Raw genomic sequence first — 18,378 nt, forward strand, 5'->3', positions numbered from 1 at the left:
CCTCTCATGGGGGCTTAGGTCTGAGAGCATGGCTGTAGGTGTCAGACCACAGTCAGTGTTGAAAGATTGATCGCTCATCTATTAGCTATTAAGCACCATCTAGATCTGCATCGCTGAAAAGACCTAAAATGGGAGCCACATATTTAAGTTTCAATTTTCTAGTGCAAAGAAAAAAGGAAAAGGTGAAATTAATTTTATTGCTATATTTTATTTAACATAATATACTATCATTTCAACATGTCATTGATGTAAACCTATACTTATAGATATTTTACTTTGGGGAGGACTATATCATGGAAATCCAGTGTATTTTCTCCCTACAGCTTGTTGTGTTTTTGTCCAGCTACATTTTGTGGGCTCAGTAGCCACATGGGGCTGGTGGCTGTCGGAAGAGCCCTTGCTGAGGAGGACCTAGGTCTCTCAATATTGGGTCAAATGCAGAATTATTTACTGTATCGGTTGAGGCCCAGATCCTCCGCTGTCGCTCCAGCAGCCCCTGAGAGCAGACAGAACCTCCAGGGCTCCTAGTGTGGGGGATCCGCACTGTCCACTTGCCACGCGTGCCCTGCCACACGCCGAGTGGGTTGTGTCCTCCTCAGACTCCTACCCTGAGTGCTAACCCTCAGCGTGATCATATGAGGAGGGGGCAGTTCGGTGGCACCTTCATGAGTGGGATCAGTGCCCTTAGAAAAAAGACGCCACAGAGTTCCCTCACCCTTTCCATCGTTTGGGGACACAGGGAGAAAATGCCGACTGGGAACCAGGACGTAGCTTCTCGCCAGACGCTGAATCGGCCCGCGCCTCGGTCTCGGACCTGCAGCCTCCAGAACTGTGAGAGAGGACTGTCCGTGGCTCACAAGTCCTCCGGCGGTCTGTCCTGTCGGCCGCAACACGCCGAGGCACGCTGTGCCCATTATTTGTGGGGTCCAGCACATTCGGCCCCGTGGCGTGCGGTGGCCGCGGGTGCTCATTCCTGCCTAGTCCGAAGTGGAGGATCTTTCCCCAGGCCCAGGGCATGGACGGGGGTAGTCAGCCGTTCCTTCCAGGAGGGGACTGGGACTAGCAGCAGGTGTCAGGGACTCGGGGCCGGAGGCCGGTGATGACAGCCAGCCGTGCTGTCTGCTCGCCGAGTCACGCGCTTATGGAGACGTGCGGGGGGCCGGCAGTCGCCTCCCCAGTGCTTGAAGGTCACAGACTCGGTGAAAGCCAGAGTACATCCTGTGTCCCAAGCTTCCACAGCGGTAATTTTGCCCAAATTTGTTTAACCTCCTCTTCCTTATATCTCAACTTGTAACATAGTGTCTTGGAACCCACAAATGTGGGCATCTCCGCAAGAGGCTTCTGGTGGCCCCAAGGTGGGTGGTCCGAGCAAGTTTGCTCTGAAAACCCCTCCACTCGGAGACGGCGCCTTCCCGTCCTTTAACCCAGCAGAGTTTCTCTCTTGCTCTGTTTCTGTCCTTCTGCCTGATCTCCATTCATGCAGTTTGTCTGTCTGTCTTTGCGTGGAAATGCAGAATTTTTAGCCTTTTAGCTGTCTGACTTGCCCTTCCCATCCCTTGACTCTTTCTGTCCATCATTAAATTCGTGGACTTGCAGTGAGACTTCTGTCCATCCTTCCCAAATTCCTGTGTCTGTCTCATCAGTTGCTACAGTTAATTATGCCAATTAACAATCTATCCCTGCTGAGTGTGACCGACTTTTGGTCCCTATCAGGAATCGACCTCCCGCATTCATGACACTTGGATTTCTCCAAGTGCTGTGCTTGGTCTTACTCGTGGCCCTCAGTGAGGTTCTGCGCCCACCTTTCCGGGTCAGGCGACCCCTGCTCACTCTCCACGCACAGTCGTGTATCTCCCTCCGCTGGTCCTCACAGAGCGAGCTCCCTGGAAGTAGGGGAGTGGGGGGTCCCTCGTCTCAATGGCACATCCTGTGTCCTGAAGTGACCGCTTGGCTTGGTTCAGTCCCTGGCATTCCTGGATCACTGTCCTCCTCAAATGTTCTTGTGTGAAAGATTTGTAATAAAACCCAAAGCAATCCTGTTTTGAAAAAAAAAATAAAAAATAAAAACCTCTCCCTTTCCTCCTGCTTATTCTCTTTCCCCTCATCTTCTCTCTCACTGTCTTGTGTTTCAAAGAACGGAATTTTTTTTTCTTGAAGTATATATGCCATACAATATCCTGTTAAAATGTACAGCATAATGATTTGATATTTTATATGTTACAAAAGGATCCCCACGATAAATCTAGTTACCATCTGTCACCTGAGTTATTACAATGTTATTGACTATATTTTCTGTGCTATGCCTTATGTCCCCAAGACTTATTTTATAGCTGGAAGTTTGTACCTCCTAATCCCCTTCATCTGTTTCACCCACTCCCAACCCTGCCCCCACTCTGATAACCAATAGTTTTTTCTTGTATCCACAAGTCTATTTCTGTTACATTTCATTTGTTTTTTTAACTTCCATCTCTAATGAAGTTATCAAGGTATTTGTCTTTCTCTGACTAATTTTACTCACCATAATACCTCTCCTATGTCCATGTTGTTGCAAATGGCAAGATTTCATTCTTTTGATGGCTGAAAGGGGGCCAGTAGGGCAGCAGATAGTGTGTCTGACGATGCATCAGAAGACTATGGCTGAGTAACACTTCACTCTCTTTTTCTTTATCCATTCAACCATAGAGAGACATTTAATTTGTTCTTGTATCTTGACTATTGTAAATACGTCTGCATCGAACATAGGACTGCATAGATCTCTTTCAAATGGTGCTGTTTATCTTCAGATAAATACCCAGACATGGAAGTACTAGATAGTATAGGAATTCTATTTTGAAATTCTTGAGGAACCTCCATGCTGTTTTCCATAATGGCTGCACTGGCTTGTGTTCCTGCCAACAGTGCATGAGGGTTCCTTTTTCTTCACACTCTCGCCAATACTTGTTATTTTTTATCTTTTTGATAATAGCCAATGGGACAGATGTGAGGCAATATTTCAATGTGATTTTGATTTGCATTTCCCTTATGATTAGTGGTGTTGAGCACCATTTCATATGCCTTATGGCCATCTGTATGTCTTCTTTGGAAAAATGTCTAAGTCCTCTGCCAAATTTTTAATAAGGTTGTTGTTTTTGGATATTAAGTTGTGGAAGTTCTTTATAGATTTGGAAATTAACCCCTTATATATGATTTGCAAATGTCTTCTCCCGTTCTATAGTTTGCCTTTTTATTTTGTTGATGGCTTCCTTTGCTGTGCAAAAGCTTTTTAGTTTGTTGTAGTCTATTTATTTTAGATTTCGTTGCCCTAGCCTGAGTAGACTGGTCCAAAAAAATATTGCTAAGACTGCAATCAGAGTGTTTACTACCTATGTTTTCTTCTAGGAGTTTTATGGCTTTACGTCTCACATTTAGGACTTTAATCCATTTTGAGTTAATTTTTATGTATGGTGTAAGGTATTAAGAATGGTCCAGTTTCATTGTTTTGCATGTAGCTGCCTATTAGGGCTTTGTTTTGGCCTCACATGACATCTGTTCTGGAGAATGTTTACCATGTGCACTGGAGAAGGATGTGTATTCTCTTGCTTTTCATAGAATATTCTATATATTATCTATTAGGTCCATCTTGTCTAATGTGTTGTTTAAGGCTGATGTTTCCTTAGTGTTTTTTCAGTCCATGGGATCTCTCCTTTGATATCAGTGGAGTATCAAAATCCTCTATGGATACTGTAATTATATCAGTTTCTCTCTTTAGGTCTGTTAATATTTGCCTTATACATTTAGGTGTTCCTATGTTGGGTGCATAAATATTTATAAATGTTGTATCTTCTTTTTGGATTGACCCCTTTATCATTATGTAATGTTCATCTTTGTCTTTTATCCCCAGACTTTGTTTTATAGTCTATTTTGTCTCTTAATGAGTCTAGCTACCCCAACTTTCTTTTTGTTTCCATTTGCATGGACTATCTTTCACTTTCAGTCTGTATGCCCTTATATTTGGAGTGAGTCTCATATAGGTAGCACACAGATGAATTATTTTTTATCCATTCTGCTAGAGAATTTAGTCCATTTATATTTAAAGTAGTTATTAGTAGGTATGTGTTTATTGACATTTTGTAAATTGTTTTCTGGCTATTTTGTAGTTCTTCTGTTCCTTTCTTCTTCTCTTGCTCTCTCTGTTGTATTTTGATGCCTTTCTTTAGTACTATGCTTAGATTCTTTTCTCATTATCTACTTTGGATTTTTGCTTTTTGATTTTATGAAGCCTGCATGTATTTGCCTATATATGACAGTCTACTTTAAGTTGATTGCAAGTTAAGTTTGGGTACATTCTAAAACTCTGCATTATTATCCCCCCAACATTGTTTGATTTCATATTTTACATCTTTTTATTTTCTGTATCTCCTAACCATTACAGTTTTTGTTAAATTTACTACTTTTGTCCTTTAACCTTCATACTATGTTTATAAATAATTAATTTACCATATTTCCTATATATTTAACTTTACCAGTGATTTTTTCTTTCTTTTCTTTCTTTGTTTTATTTTTTTTACTTTTTTTTTTTTTTTACTCTTAAATGTTTTCTTGTAACTAATTAGTGCCTTTTCATTTCAGCTTAAAGAAGTCCTTCAGTATTTCTTATACAACTAGTTGAGTGGTATAGGTTGATAAGCTTTGGGTTATCTGGAACAATCTGTATCTCTCCTTTGATTCTGAGTGACAGCCTTGTTGGGTAGAGTGTTCTTGATTGGATAGTGTTTTGTTATTTTTTTTTCCTTTCAGTATTTTGAATATATCATGACACTCCCTTTGGGCCTGCAAAGCTTCTGCTAAAAGGTCTGCTCATACTCTCGCTCAGAACCTTCCTGAAGCTGTGTTCAGACCTTGCTGCTTCAGCCTCTGGGACACATCCCATCCTTCCATCCTGCAACTAGCAGTACAGAAAAAAAAAATTCCATATCATTTTCTTGCCCTGTACATACCTTGAGGTGAGTAAAAAAATTAAAATGAATTTTAACAGTGAGGGAAATTGTGCACATCCAGGCCAGTTAGTGTGGTAACCAGATCAATGCCAAGTTCTGGGAGGTAATCGGTAATGAACATAGCATCGACCCCACTGGAAGCTACCACAGTGACAGTGACCTGCAGCTGGATCACATCTCCACATTCTACAATGAAGCTACACATGGCAAATATGTTCCTCGTGCTATCTTGGTGGATCTAGAACCAGGGACCATGGACTCTGTTTGCTCAGGTCCTTTTGGGCAGATACTAAGACCAGACAACTTTGTTTTTTGGTCACTCTGGGGCAGGAAACAACTGGGCCAAGGGCCACTATACAAAGGGGGCTGAGCTGGTTGACTCAGTCCTGGATGTGGTGAGGAAGGAGGCCGAGAGCTGTGACTGCCTGCAGGGCTTCCAGCTGACCCATTCACTGGGTGAGGGCACAGGCTCTGGAATGGGCATCTTGCTCATCAGCAAGATCTGAGAAGAGTATCCCAACCACATCATGAACACCTTCAGTGTGGTACCCTCACCCAAAGTGTCTGACACTGTGGTCGAGCCCTATAATGTCACCATTTCTATCCATCAGTTGGTAGAGAACACAGATGAGTCATATTGCATTGACAATGAGGCCCTTTATGACATCTGCTTCTGCACTCTCAAGCTGACCATGCCAACTTATGGAGACCAGAACCACTTCGTCTCAGCCACCACAAGTGGTGTCACCACCTGTCTCCACTTCCCTGGTCAGCTCATTGCTGACCTCCAGAAGCTAGCCGTCAACATGCCTTCCCACAGCTCCACTTCTTCATCCTGGATTTGCACCTCTAACCAGCTGTGGAAGCCAGCAGTATCAGGCCCTCACTGTGCCTGAACTCACCCAGCAGGTCTCTGATGCCAAGAACATGATGGTTGCCTGTGACCCCTGCCATGGCTGTTACCTCACTGTGGCTGTCTTCGTGGGTGAATGTCCATGAAGGAGGTAGATGAGCAGATGCTCAACATGCAAAAAAGAATAGTAGCTACTTTGCGAAGTGGATCCCCAACAACGTCAAGATAGCAGTCTGCAATATCCCACCTTGTGGCTTCAAGATGGAAATAGCACAGCTATCCAGGAGTTCTTCAAGTGCATCTCAGAGCAGTTCATGGCCATGTTCCTGCACCAGGCCTGCACCAGGCCTTCCTCCACTGGTACACAGGTGAGGGCATGGACAAGATGGAATTCACTGAAGCTGGGAGCAACATGAATGACCTTGTCTCTGAGTACCTGCAGTACCAGGATGCCACCACAGAAGAGGAGGAAGATTTTGGTGAGGAGGCTGAAGAGGAGGCTTATGGTAGAGTGCTATCACCTCTCCATTTCCTCAGCCTTCTTCCTCAGCTGCCCCTGTACTTTCCCTCAGAATTACATTTTCTGCCTCTGTCTCCTTTTTTTTTTCCTTTTTTCTTTTTTTTGGAAGTGGAGGGGGCAGGTCCTAGAACACAGTGCCTGGCACATAATAGGCACTCAATAAACACTTGTTGTTTGTTGAATATCTCCTCTCTTCCACTCCGGGAAACCTAGATTTCTGCCATTTTGGGTAACCCTGTATTTCCTTTTGGTGTCCCCTTCTCCCATCTGTCCTGTTGGTACTTCCCTTTGTTTTTTAAGATAATTCTCTAAGAAGCTGTGTCTCATCAGGTCCCATTTAGAACCAAGTGCTTAAAACCCAGTAGACAGCCACCATCCTAAGCCCATGTGGTAGCCTGGGGGAAAGGAAACCAAGCTACCTCATAGCAGTAGAGGTACCTATAAGGAAGGGGTAGCGTATTCTATTCTAGAGCAGTTTGGAGAGGGATATCCAGCTCTTTAGACCTAATTAACAGGAATTTCCCTGGCCCTCTCAGCTTCAGGAGAGGTGTTCACAGTATTATCTCTATTTTTCATCTTCTTCCAAGCTGTGTCCTGAGCTGTTTCTTTTGCAGGGGTCTGCCTCACTCTGTTAAGCAGGATCCTTCCCTTTCCTACATAACCTGCTTCATATGTTAGATTCCTTTCTTTTCCCCTGGTTGGAGAAGGGGAAGAGGGACTAGCCTCCAGAAAGACCCTCCCCATCCCCACCTTTTCTTAGCAAATATCCAGCTCTGCTCTGTATATACAGAAAAGTTTGTACTGCCACCTAAATCTTTTGAATCATTCTTCCAGAAAGGGGCCAAGGAGACCCTCCCATCTTTGGCAACATCTCATTTTTTCCTTTTGCTATCCCCTGTAGGACAGGCTTCATCTTGTCCTACATTTCAAATTTCCGTTTTGTGTTGAACTTGCTTTTTTTTCATATTGAAAATATAACATTGCCCCAAGAGCCAAAAATAAATGACAGCTGGAAAAAAAAAAAGTCTGCTAATAGTCTTAGGGGGAATTCCTTTATACATAACAAGTTGTTTTTCTCTTGCTACTTTTAAGATTATTTATCCCTAGATTTCAGTACTTTAATTATAATGTGTCTTGGCATGGATCTCTTTAGGTTCATTTTTTTTGGAACTCTCTGGACTTCCTGGACTTGGATGTATGTTTCCTTTCCTACATTAGGGAGGTTTTCAGGCATTACTTCAAGTAAATTTACTTCCTCTTTCACTCTTATTCTAGAATCCCTATAATGAATGTTATTTCATTTGATGTTGTCCTATAGGACTTTTACGCTATCTTTATTTTTTTTTAATTCTTTAAAAAAAATTTTTTTCCCTGCCCTGTTTGGGTGAGTTCCACTGCTGTCTTCCGGCTCTGATTTGTTCTTCTACTTCATGTAGTCTGCTGTTGAACCCATGTAGTATATTTTTAAAATGCAGCCTGCTATTGAGCCCTATAGTGTATTTTTAAATTTGGCTATTGTATTCTTTAGTTCTATGACTTTTGTTAAGTACTTTCTTCTATTTTCTGTCTATTTGTTGAAGTTCTCATTGCATTCATTCATTCTTCCAATTTTGGTGAGCATCTTTATGACCATGACTTTGAACTCTTTATCTGGTAAGTTTCTTATCTCTACTTCATTAAGGTCTTTTCCTGAGGTATTGTTGTATCCCTTTGTTTGGAAAATATCCCCCATTTCCTCATTTTGCTTGACTCTGTGTTTGTTTGTATGCATTAGGCAAAACATCTACCTCTCCCAGTCTGGGTCCCAGTAGTGTACATGTGTAGGAGGTTAGCCTTATCATTCAGCCTTACACAAATTTTTGGTTGTCTTTTGAGTCTTTGTGATTATCTAAACTGCCTGATTTATTATTTTTAAGTTCCAATTGTTGTGTTTGCCAAGATTGGTCTGTACTCCAAGGGGAAGTATCTCAAGAGTACCCACTGTACAGTCCTTTGGGGCCACATTTGTAAACCCTGCTAGCCTCTAGACTGGGCAGTCTGAATGTGTGCCCCGAGTGACAGTTGGGAAAATCAGGGCTCTAGTATATAAACTCTTTTCTGGGAGGTACCCACAAGATGTAGCAAAGCAAAGGCGGGATGCAAAGATGGTGTACCTGGCCTACATCCCTTAGAGCACCTCCATAGCCTCTAGATGTGTGGTCATTCTGAAGCCTGCCCCCCATTGCTGAAGTTATAGGATAAGTAAATAAATCATAGTTTCTCCTTCTTCTCCTTTTCCTCCTCCTTCTTCTTCATGCCCTGGGAGGTGGTAGTCTGCCAGGAAATGTCTCTTTTATTGTTTCAGTCCCATGGGACCCTGAAGTACAAGTCCCCAGTTCACCAGATCCAATGCCATAGGGGTATTTCCTGTGTGGACTACATGTATCCACTGGTTTTAGTAAGGCGGGAGGGGAGTATAGGGCCAGGACACACCAGTGGAGCATGCCAGTGCTAGTGCTGGCAAGATAGATGAAGAGCACAGAATTGGTGCCTACCAGTACCTCCATTCCTGGAGGGAGTCCTAATAATCCCTTGCCTCTCAAGAGCATGCTTTAAGATCAGCAAATGAATCTTTTTTTGCATATGGTTCATGTGCTTTTCCAACTTCCTTTGTGCTGTGTCCTGGCATTAGTGAGTCTGTGTGTGCCCTTTCAAAGTAGAATCTCAGTTCCCTAGGTCCTTGGGGTCTCCTGAATATAAGCCAGGTTGGTTTTCAAAGCCAGATGTTTTGGGGGCTTGTGTCTCTGGTGCAGGTCTCTAGGGTTGGGGTACTTGATGTGAGGCACAAACCCCTCATTTCTTAGGGAGAATCTCCAGATTGTGAAATTGCTCCCTAGTGAGGCTTGCCTTGCTGGGGGTGGGGTGTTGGTGAGACTCTATCTCTGTATCTCCTGTTTACCCTGATGTGACCCTTTTATCAGTTGTTGTAGAGAAGCTGTGCTTGTTTTTGGATCTTTTTCAGACCCATATGTAGCTGTAGAGTTGTGTCCATGGGAAAATGTGAGTTTAGGATCTTCCCATGCTGCCATCTTGAACTGCCTCTTCCACTTCTTGATTATTTGGCTCATTTATTCTAGCTCTTGGTACTATGGGTGACATCTTATCTTGGCCTTTATCAGAAACTTAGGTTGGGACATAGAATAGGTTACAGTTTTTCTTTCACTGTTTTACTGCACAGTGGGTTCTTTGGTCTGAGATAATACTGTTTGGGATATAATGTTAATAGAGAAAGCATCATGGGAGTCCTCAGAGTGTGGCACTTGTTAGGGCATGGTAGACATAGAAGCCAAGTACACACTGATTCCTCAGAGTGGGGTGCCTTTTTAAGGACTCATTGTTTGTCATTGCTGATAGTGGATTAGATATTCTGTAGTGTTTGTCCCTATGTTAGCTGTTATCAAAGGGAGCTTGTGTCTCGGTCTCATGAATAGATTCTTTATCTACCACTAAAGGTGACTAAGTTCATGGACACATTGCCTCAGCCCTATGACACTAGGAAGGGAGATTTATACCTGTGACAGAAGTCATCCTTCCCACCTTCATTGGAAATAGCACAGCCATCCAGGAGTTCTTCAAGCCCATCTCAGAGCAGTTCGTGGCCATGTTTGTAGGGAAAGCTCCATGGTGGTCATGAACACGGGTGTCAAGGATCTGCCTATTCTATGCCTGTCCTATAGGTTCAGTAATCTCTCTCCCATACTTTCAGGTGTTCAGTCTTCCTGTTGTTTTTTCTGTTTTGCTCCTGAACAAAATGCTGGGTAACCTCTGCCTTGGAGTATATACCTCAGCCAGTTCTTTCTCCATTTAAAGTAGATCTCCAAGTTCACCACTTCCTGCTCAATCCACTAAAAGCATCATTTTCAATATTGCCCTTTAAGGCCACTTCTGGAAGTGGCTGTAATGCGACAGCCACTCATTTTCTGATAGTAACCACAGGATGCACTGACCCATGTAGGAACTAGGCACACATTCTTTCTTCTTTCATCAGTTGTTCTAAAGAACCCTTCCACATGTGAATTGACAGGAACATGTCATTATTTCATGCATTTAATTTTCTCATACCTTCTGGATCTGCAAAGACTCTGCTCAAAATTTGCTACTCATCTCACAGTGGATGGTTGACGGGCCAGTAAGAACCAGTGCCTCAGTGGCACTGGTCATATCGGCTTCTAATGGACAGCTGCAGATATGTTGTCACCTGTGTCTTGTAGTCTGGGTATCAGGTTCTATGTGCTAAGTCTCCTTTCAGGGATTGCCAGAGATGCCAGACAGTATTTTTAACACCACTGATCTACAGGGCTCTAAGGCCATGGAGCTTGCACAGAGTCTGAACCTACAGAAACTCTCTCTGGCTTTGGCTGAACTTAAACATGGAGCATTCTGTGTTCCCTCAATAAATGGGTCAGGTTGGATTTCCAAGTGTCATGCCTGTTGCCTACAAAATCCAAAGAGGCAGTTGTGTTTTTAGTATTTACCCAAATTAGTTGAAAACCTACATCCCCGCAAAACCTGCACACAGGTGCTTTTAGCAGGTTTGTTTTTTTTTTTTCATAATTGCCCCAAATTGGAATCAAGCAAAATGTTACTCAGTTTTTCTTGAGTTGATGTAGGGATGAAAATTCATAAAAATATCTGCTTTTTAAAATGAAAATGAACAAGACAATTATAAAATTTAGATAGAAGAAAAACTAGAGTGCCTGGGTGGCTCAGTTGTTAAGCCTCTGCCTTCAGCTCGGGTCATGATCCCAGGGTCCTGGGATCGAGCCCCACATTTGTCTCCTTGCCTGGTGGGAAGCCTGCTCCTCCCTCTCCCAGTCCCACTCCCCCTGCTGGTATTTCTGCTCTTGCTATCTCACTCCTTCTGTCAAATAAATAAATAAAATATTTTAAAAAGAAGAAAGAAAAAAATGGTCAGGAATATGTAGGACACTTCTGAATGTGCATTCATACAATGGAATGTTATTCAGCAATAAAACTAAATGAGTTGTCAAGCTTAGGATACTAAGATAAACAAACTCTCATCCATCCAGAAAATGAGATATTATTCAGTGCTTAAAAAAAAAAAAAAAGGTATCAAGCCACGAAAAGACACAGAGGAGCTTTAAATGCATATTACTAAGTGAAAGAAGCCAATGTGAAAAGGCTTCATACTGTGTAATTCCAACTTTGTGACAAAAGGCAAAACTATGTACATGGTAAAAAAAAAAAGGGGGGGTGTATGTGTGGAAAGGGGGCTTGGGTTATGGACACTGGGGAGCGTATGTGCTATGGTGAGTGCTGTGAAGTGTGTAAGTCTGGTGATTCACAGACCTGTGCCCCTGGGGCAAATAATACAATAATACATTATATGTGAATAAAAATAATTAATAATAAAAAAAATCCGTAATTGCCAGGGGAGGAAAAAGGGGATGAATAGGTGCATACAGGGGATTTTTAGGGCAGTGACACTATTCTTAATGTTACTGAAATGGTAGTTACAAGTTACTTTGCACCTGTCAAAACACATAGAATGTACAACGTCAAGAGTGAACCCTAGTTTTATCTATGGACTTCAGTTATTAATAATATATAAATATTGGTTTATCAGTTGTAGCAAGTGAATGCCACTAATGCAAGGCATTAATAATAGAAGAAATTGTGGGGGAGATGAGAGTGGGCTCTCACCTTACAGATAAGAACTCTCTATCCTTCATGTAATTTTTTTGTAAACCTAAAACTGCTCTAAAAATAAAGTCTATTAGAGAAAACCCAGAGAGGCCCACCAAATGCTATTCTTTTTGAGTAGTAAACTTTGGGAGATAGAAGGACTTGCCCTGTATCTTCGAGGGAGTATTATGATATGTCCTAGAGCACCGGACCCCTAAAGCTCTTTTAATAGATTAAGTCCCTGTGTCTTAATGGGACCCTCTGGCACCAGGGTACTTACTACTTGTTGTTCTCCAGGTTCAGGCATAATGATTTAATCAATACTGGATCAAAGTGATGTTCAAAAGCATGTGAAGATAAATGAGGCCCCTGTGAACTATATTATAAGAGAGAGTAAGAGTTGGCATAGATGGAGTGCAAAACCGTGAATTTGCCCTCCCCATTATGTGAAGATAAACTGCTTTGTTTTCTTCCTACTGAGAAGGTTTTCACTAAATTATCAGCTGTCACATCAAGTGCCAGAGTCTGTGTCGATCTCCTGTGGTGATGATCCCAAGTGTGGCGCAGTCGCTGCCATGGGCTCTACCGGCTTACATTTATAGCTGTCAGCCTTCATCCGTCATGAGCCACCGGACTTTTGCAGGAGCCACAGAGGCACCTTGAGGAGGGTCCTAGGAGCTGGTGGCCATATCCCCGCATAAGTCTTGGATGGCTGGGCCTCTGGAATTGCTCAGGGGATGCAGCATCGCTGTGTAGTGTCTGGTCCACAGTGGAAAATAGCATCAGGGCAGGGAGGGTACTAAGAAACGCATGCGGCTACCCCAAGCCTCACCCACTTTCAGGAGTTTAGGTACTTATACCTCCAGGTGCCAACTCCTGGGCGTGCTGTCTGCTGACGGCCAGCATCTGAATCCCTCCCCTAGAATTCCTTACACTGAAGGAGCTTTCTCTTCCCAGATTTAGCCCCCATCCCCCAGGTTCCCACTTCTGATGGTTGATGTAGGAAATCCCCAAAAACCTATGGAATAATGATTAGAAATATAAGCACAGTAAACATTTAATCATACAATTAGACAAGGGAATTTATAATAGCATCTGATGATATCATGTATGTAGGAATAAAACTAGACAGTAGATGTGTAAAATGTCTATGTAAAAGTCCTAAAATTTTACAGAGATCTAAAGTAATACACAGGTGAATCAATTTGTAGTGATTCTTTATATATTGTGAACCTAATTCTTTGTCCTGTGAATACATAAGACTTAATGTTGTGAAAATTAGGGATGCCTGGGTGGTTCCATCAGTTAAGCATCTGCCTTTGGCTCAGGTCATGATCCCAGGGTCCTGGGATTGAGTCTTGCATTGGGTTCCCTGCCCTACAGTGAGTCTGCTTCCCTCTCCCTGCTGCTCCCCTTGCTAATGCTTGCTTGCTTTCTGACAAATAAATAAAATTGTTTGAAAAATGTACAAATTTTAATTCTTCTCAAATGGATGTACAGATGCAATGCAAATCCAATCAAAATGTTATGGGCTCCGCCCACCCCACCCCCTCCTCCATGGAACTCAACAAGATGATTCTACATTTATATGGAGCAAAGATATGGTCGATGATGGTAGGGCACTTGTGAAGAAAAAGGGCAGAAAGAAGAGACTTGTCTTAATAGACGTTATTATGAATGTGTGATATTGGCTCAGGATCAGACAATTGGCCAATAAACTAGCGTTTTTGTAGAAGACCAACACATGCCATGTATCTGATCAGTCAGGAGAGGTGGTGGGCTTCATAGAACTGGAGAATAGCTATATTTCTGACAATGACATTGAATTACCATCTCATATATTAATGAGTTAACTGCAGAAGAATTAAGGAATTAAACAAAAAACAAACTCTTTATTATATTTTTATTTAAATTCAATTAGCCAACATCATTAGTTTCAGATGTAGAGGTCAGTGATTCATCAGTTGCGTGTAGCACCCGGTGCTCATCATATCATGTGCCCTCCTTAATGCCCATCATCACCCAGTTACCATTTCTCCTCACCCACCTCCCCTCCCCAGCAACCCTCAGTTTGTTTCCTAGAGTTAAGGGTCTCTTATGGTTTGTCTCCCTCTCTGATTCCTCCCATCCTCTGTGATCTTCTGTGCTGTTTCTTATATTTCGTATATGATTAAAACCATATGATAATTGTCTCTCTCTGACTGGCTTTTTTCATTCAGCGTAATACTGTCCAGTTCCATCCATATTGATATAAGTGGTAAGATTTCGTCCTTTCTGATGGCTGAGTAACAGCCCATCATCTATCTGGACCACATCTTCATCCATTCATCTGTTGATGGTCATCTTGGCTCTTTCCACAGTTTGGCTATTGTGGACATTGCTGCTATGAACATTGAGGTGCTTGTGCCCCTTTGGATCACTCCGTGTGTATCTTTGGGATAAATACCCAGTAGTGCAATTTCTGGCTTGTAGGGTAGCTCTATTATTAACATCTTGAGGAACCTCCACACTGTTTTACACAGTGGCTGCACCAACCAAGAGTGTAAGAGGGTTCCCCTTTCTCTACATTCTCACCAACATTTGTTGTTTCCTGTCTTACTCATTTTAGCCATTCTGACCAGTGTGAGATAATATCTCATTGTGGTTTTAATTTGCATTTCCCTGATGCCAAGTGATGTGGTGCATTTTTTCATGTATCTGTTGGTTATTTGTATGTTTTCTTTGGAGAAATGTCTGTTCATCTCTTCTGCCCTTTTCTTGACTTGATTATATTGGGGGGGGGTGTTGAGTTATATAAATTCTTTATAGATCTTGGATACAAATGAATATAATCTTAGATACAAATACATTTTCAAATTATAGGTGAAAGTCTTTGGACCTTGGAATGAACAAGTTGCTTAAATAAGATACAAAGTGCTTTGATTATGAAAGAAAAAATGGTAAATGACTATGACAGTAAGCTCTCTTGTTCATCAACAGATATTTTAAAGTAAAAAGATATAAAAATAAAAAGATATAAATGAGTACAAAACACAAGATTTTCACAAACACAATTGAAAAGACCTATCAAGAATATATGCAGAATTTTTACAAAACAATAAGAAAAATAATTTCATAAGAAAAAAAACTTGGCAAAAGATAAACAAACATTTGATTGAACAAAACATATTTTGTCCACTAAAACATAAAATGATTTTCAATATCATTAGTAATCAGGAAAATACAATTAAAGAGTGAGTTACAATTTTATGTCCAAAAACGAAAAATTCTCTAAAATGAAAAACTCGACACTATCAAGTTTTGTAACAGATATGAATCCATGGAATCTATTAGACATTACTGGTGATCATCTCAGTTGTCCTAGCTTCTTTAGAAAACACATTAGTGTTAATTCCTCAAGTTAAATATTGACTGAACTCATGTCCCAGCAATCCCACCAAAGTGAAGACCTTAAACATGTTCTTCAAGAGATATGAACAAGAGTATTTGTAGCAACACTGTTTATAAAAACAAACACCTGGCAACAACCCAATTGTGCATCCACAGGAAAATGAATGAATAAATTGTATGTTTTATAATGGAATATTATCAGGTCATATCTCAAACTGATTACAGGGGCATTGAACTCCATGGATGATTTTTAGTAAAAAAATTAAGTGGAAAAATGAGTCCCAGTACATATATATATATATGGTCAAAGTCCAAACCACCTACATATATGATATATATGATATGATACATATAACACACATCTGTATATCACCCATATGATATATATGTGTTACATTTGTATAGTACTTTTCAGGAATGTGTACAGATGCAGTTAAACTCTCCGAAAAATAAAATAACAATGAATATGGTTTCAGGACAATGCTTAACTGGGGTGTGGGAAGGGGTGGCATATCCTCTTCAAGGTCATAGCCTTTATTTTGTTTTGTTTGTTTTGTTTGGTGGGGTTTGTTTTGTTTTGTTTTAGAGAGAGAGCGTGCACATGAGCAGGGGTGAGGGGCATAAGGAGAGGGAGAGAGGGAATCCCAAGCAGGTTCCATGCCCAGTGTGGAGGCTGATGCAGGGCCCTGAGCCAAAATCAGGAGTTGGACCCTTAACCAGCTGAGCCACTTAGGCACCCAAAATGGAGTATTTGTAAATATGTTTTACATTATGTGAAAAAGCAATAATTAAAGGGTCGCTTATGGACCAGTGATGAAAGCGTGTCATGAATGGATAGTAGGGATAACCCTTTGCCCTGAGGTGCTAATGGGGAAAGATACAGTAACTCTCTTTGTACATACATTGATTGTTTCATACATGTGTGAGTCTCTCTATTCACCATTGTGAACAGTAGAATTGTTAGTTACAGGATATTTGAATTGTAAATGTTGATAAACACTGCCAGTACTCTAGGTTGAACTTACTTGCCCTTCCTGGAGCAATACATGAACACACCTATTAGCTCCTGTTTCTGTCAATACAGAATGCTCTCATTTATTTGAAATTTGCAGGGAGACAGGTGAAGCCTATCTCATTGGAATCACTGTGATTTTATTGTTGAGAATTATTACCTTGTATTTAAGGTATATTTGAATTTCTTTCTCTGTAAAATGTCTTCTCAGCTTTACATTTTTGTCCAATTTCTTTTGGGTTTTTTCTTACCAATGCTTAGATCATTATAAACTAAGAAGACTAACCTTTCCTTTATGGTAATGTTGGAAATACTTTTCCTTATTTGTTTCTTATCTTTCTACCTGAGTTTTTTAAATCATGCAGAAATTATTTTTGTAGTTAGATTTGTCAATTTTTACTTTGATAATATCTGAATTGTATGCCTTAATCAGAAATGGTTGCTCTCAAAAAAAAAAAAAAAAAGAAATGGTTGCTCTCCAAGAATATGAACAACTTTATTTCCCCCATTTTAGTACTTTTTGTCTCATTTCTCAAGTTTAAAAATCTGTCCCACTGGCTATTTCTTGGAGGTCAGTTGGAAATGGACATTTTCCCACAAATGTCTCTCTTGTTGTCTTCACATTATTGACATTTTTTTCCCTGCTGATGTGAAATGTCCTCATTATTTACTACAATTTTCTATGTGCATCTGATGTGGGGTTTTCCATCTTGTTTCACTGATCTGTTTATCTAATCAGCAGTGCTGCCTTGTATCTTTTAGACATTATTATACTGTCTGGTAAGGAATAGTTTTTATTATCTGTGTTTCCTAGATTTTACAGATAATTTTTTTAATGGGCTTCATTATTATTTTCACTTTTTCTCATGTCCCCTTTCCCTTGAAGGGGCATTTAATTTTTATTCCTCTTGGGCTTCCTGTAGACTTGAGAATTGCCCATGGAGACTCGCTTGGACCCACAGAGTAGGAGTGGTCATGGGATGCACCGTGTCCGACCAGCATTTCCAGGGCCTTCCAGTGTGTAGCTGTGTTTACCTCCAGTCATGAGAAGTGAGGTCCTGGGATAGGGGCAGAGATCTCAAAGGTTTCTCTCTGCAGGAAAGCTTACTAATACAGTCTAATTAATCCTCATAAATATCTTATAATTTGGCAGCCTGTACTTGCCTGTTTCTATGGATTCCTTTTCTCTAAACATAATTCTCTAATATACTTTTAAAGTATACAGCTTACTTTTAAATTATTTTTACCCACAAATTTTAATCATAAGTCTTTATCTGTAATTATTTTCACCTATGCCAGTCTTCAATCATAAATGATTATTTCCAAGGGTTCAGAAGGACTGTTGAGTCGACTTTTCTATCATGCTAGTAATGTGAGTTCATGCAACTCATGAGTCCTTCTCTCCTTCCTTACGGAGGCTTCCTCACCTGTGGATGTTAAGCGCACTGACTGGGTGGGAAGGGGCCGCATGGAGGAAGGGGCACGTGGCCTGGGGTAGGCTCTCTACTCCCCCTTCCCCGGAGGGCACACCTACTCGCTCACTGGGATCACCATGAAGAACAAACATCAGTGCACCAAAGACACAGTTCAATCGTTTATTTCTCTAAGTGAAATTCATGTTTTCTTGTCTACAAGATGTGGATGACGAAATTAATGGCCCGAGACAATGAGAGAGAGACCCCTGGTTTCCATCACTGCCCCCAGTGAACTCCACCTGAGTTCTCATCAGTTCTGGGCTCGGCCAGCTGGTGCTTCCCGTGAGCTCGCAGCAGCTGTCCTCGGGATGCTAGCAGGCCTTATGGAACGTCATGGCTTCCTTCTTCTCCAGCTCTCGCTCCCCATATTGGGGAGCTGTTGACTCTGTTGGCATCTGCTGGCACTGTTGACTCTTTGATACATACTTGCACTGTTTTTCTGTCACAAGTGTAATCTGACCCCGCTC

At 41.3% G+C, this 18,378-nt stretch overlaps 1 pseudogene across 1 annotated transcript in view; it reads left to right on the forward strand.

Annotated features, from left to right (window-relative positions):
* Positions 1–5,108: 5,108 nt before the first annotated feature.
* The window catches only part of LOC309855394 (tubulin beta-5 chain-like), a 40,168-nt pseudogene continuing 26,898 nt past the window's right edge, over positions 5,109–18,378 (forward strand). The window contains exon 1 of the transcript XR_014316617.1: positions 5,109–6,335. The product of XR_014316617.1 is annotated as a tubulin beta-5 chain-like (transcript). The remainder of the gene's footprint in view (positions 6,336–18,378) is intronic.

This window comes from Mustela nivalis, assembly GCF_964662115.1.
Source record: "Mustela nivalis genome assembly, chromosome: 20".
Lineage (NCBI taxonomy): Eukaryota > Metazoa > Chordata > Mammalia > Carnivora > Mustelidae > Mustela > Mustela nivalis.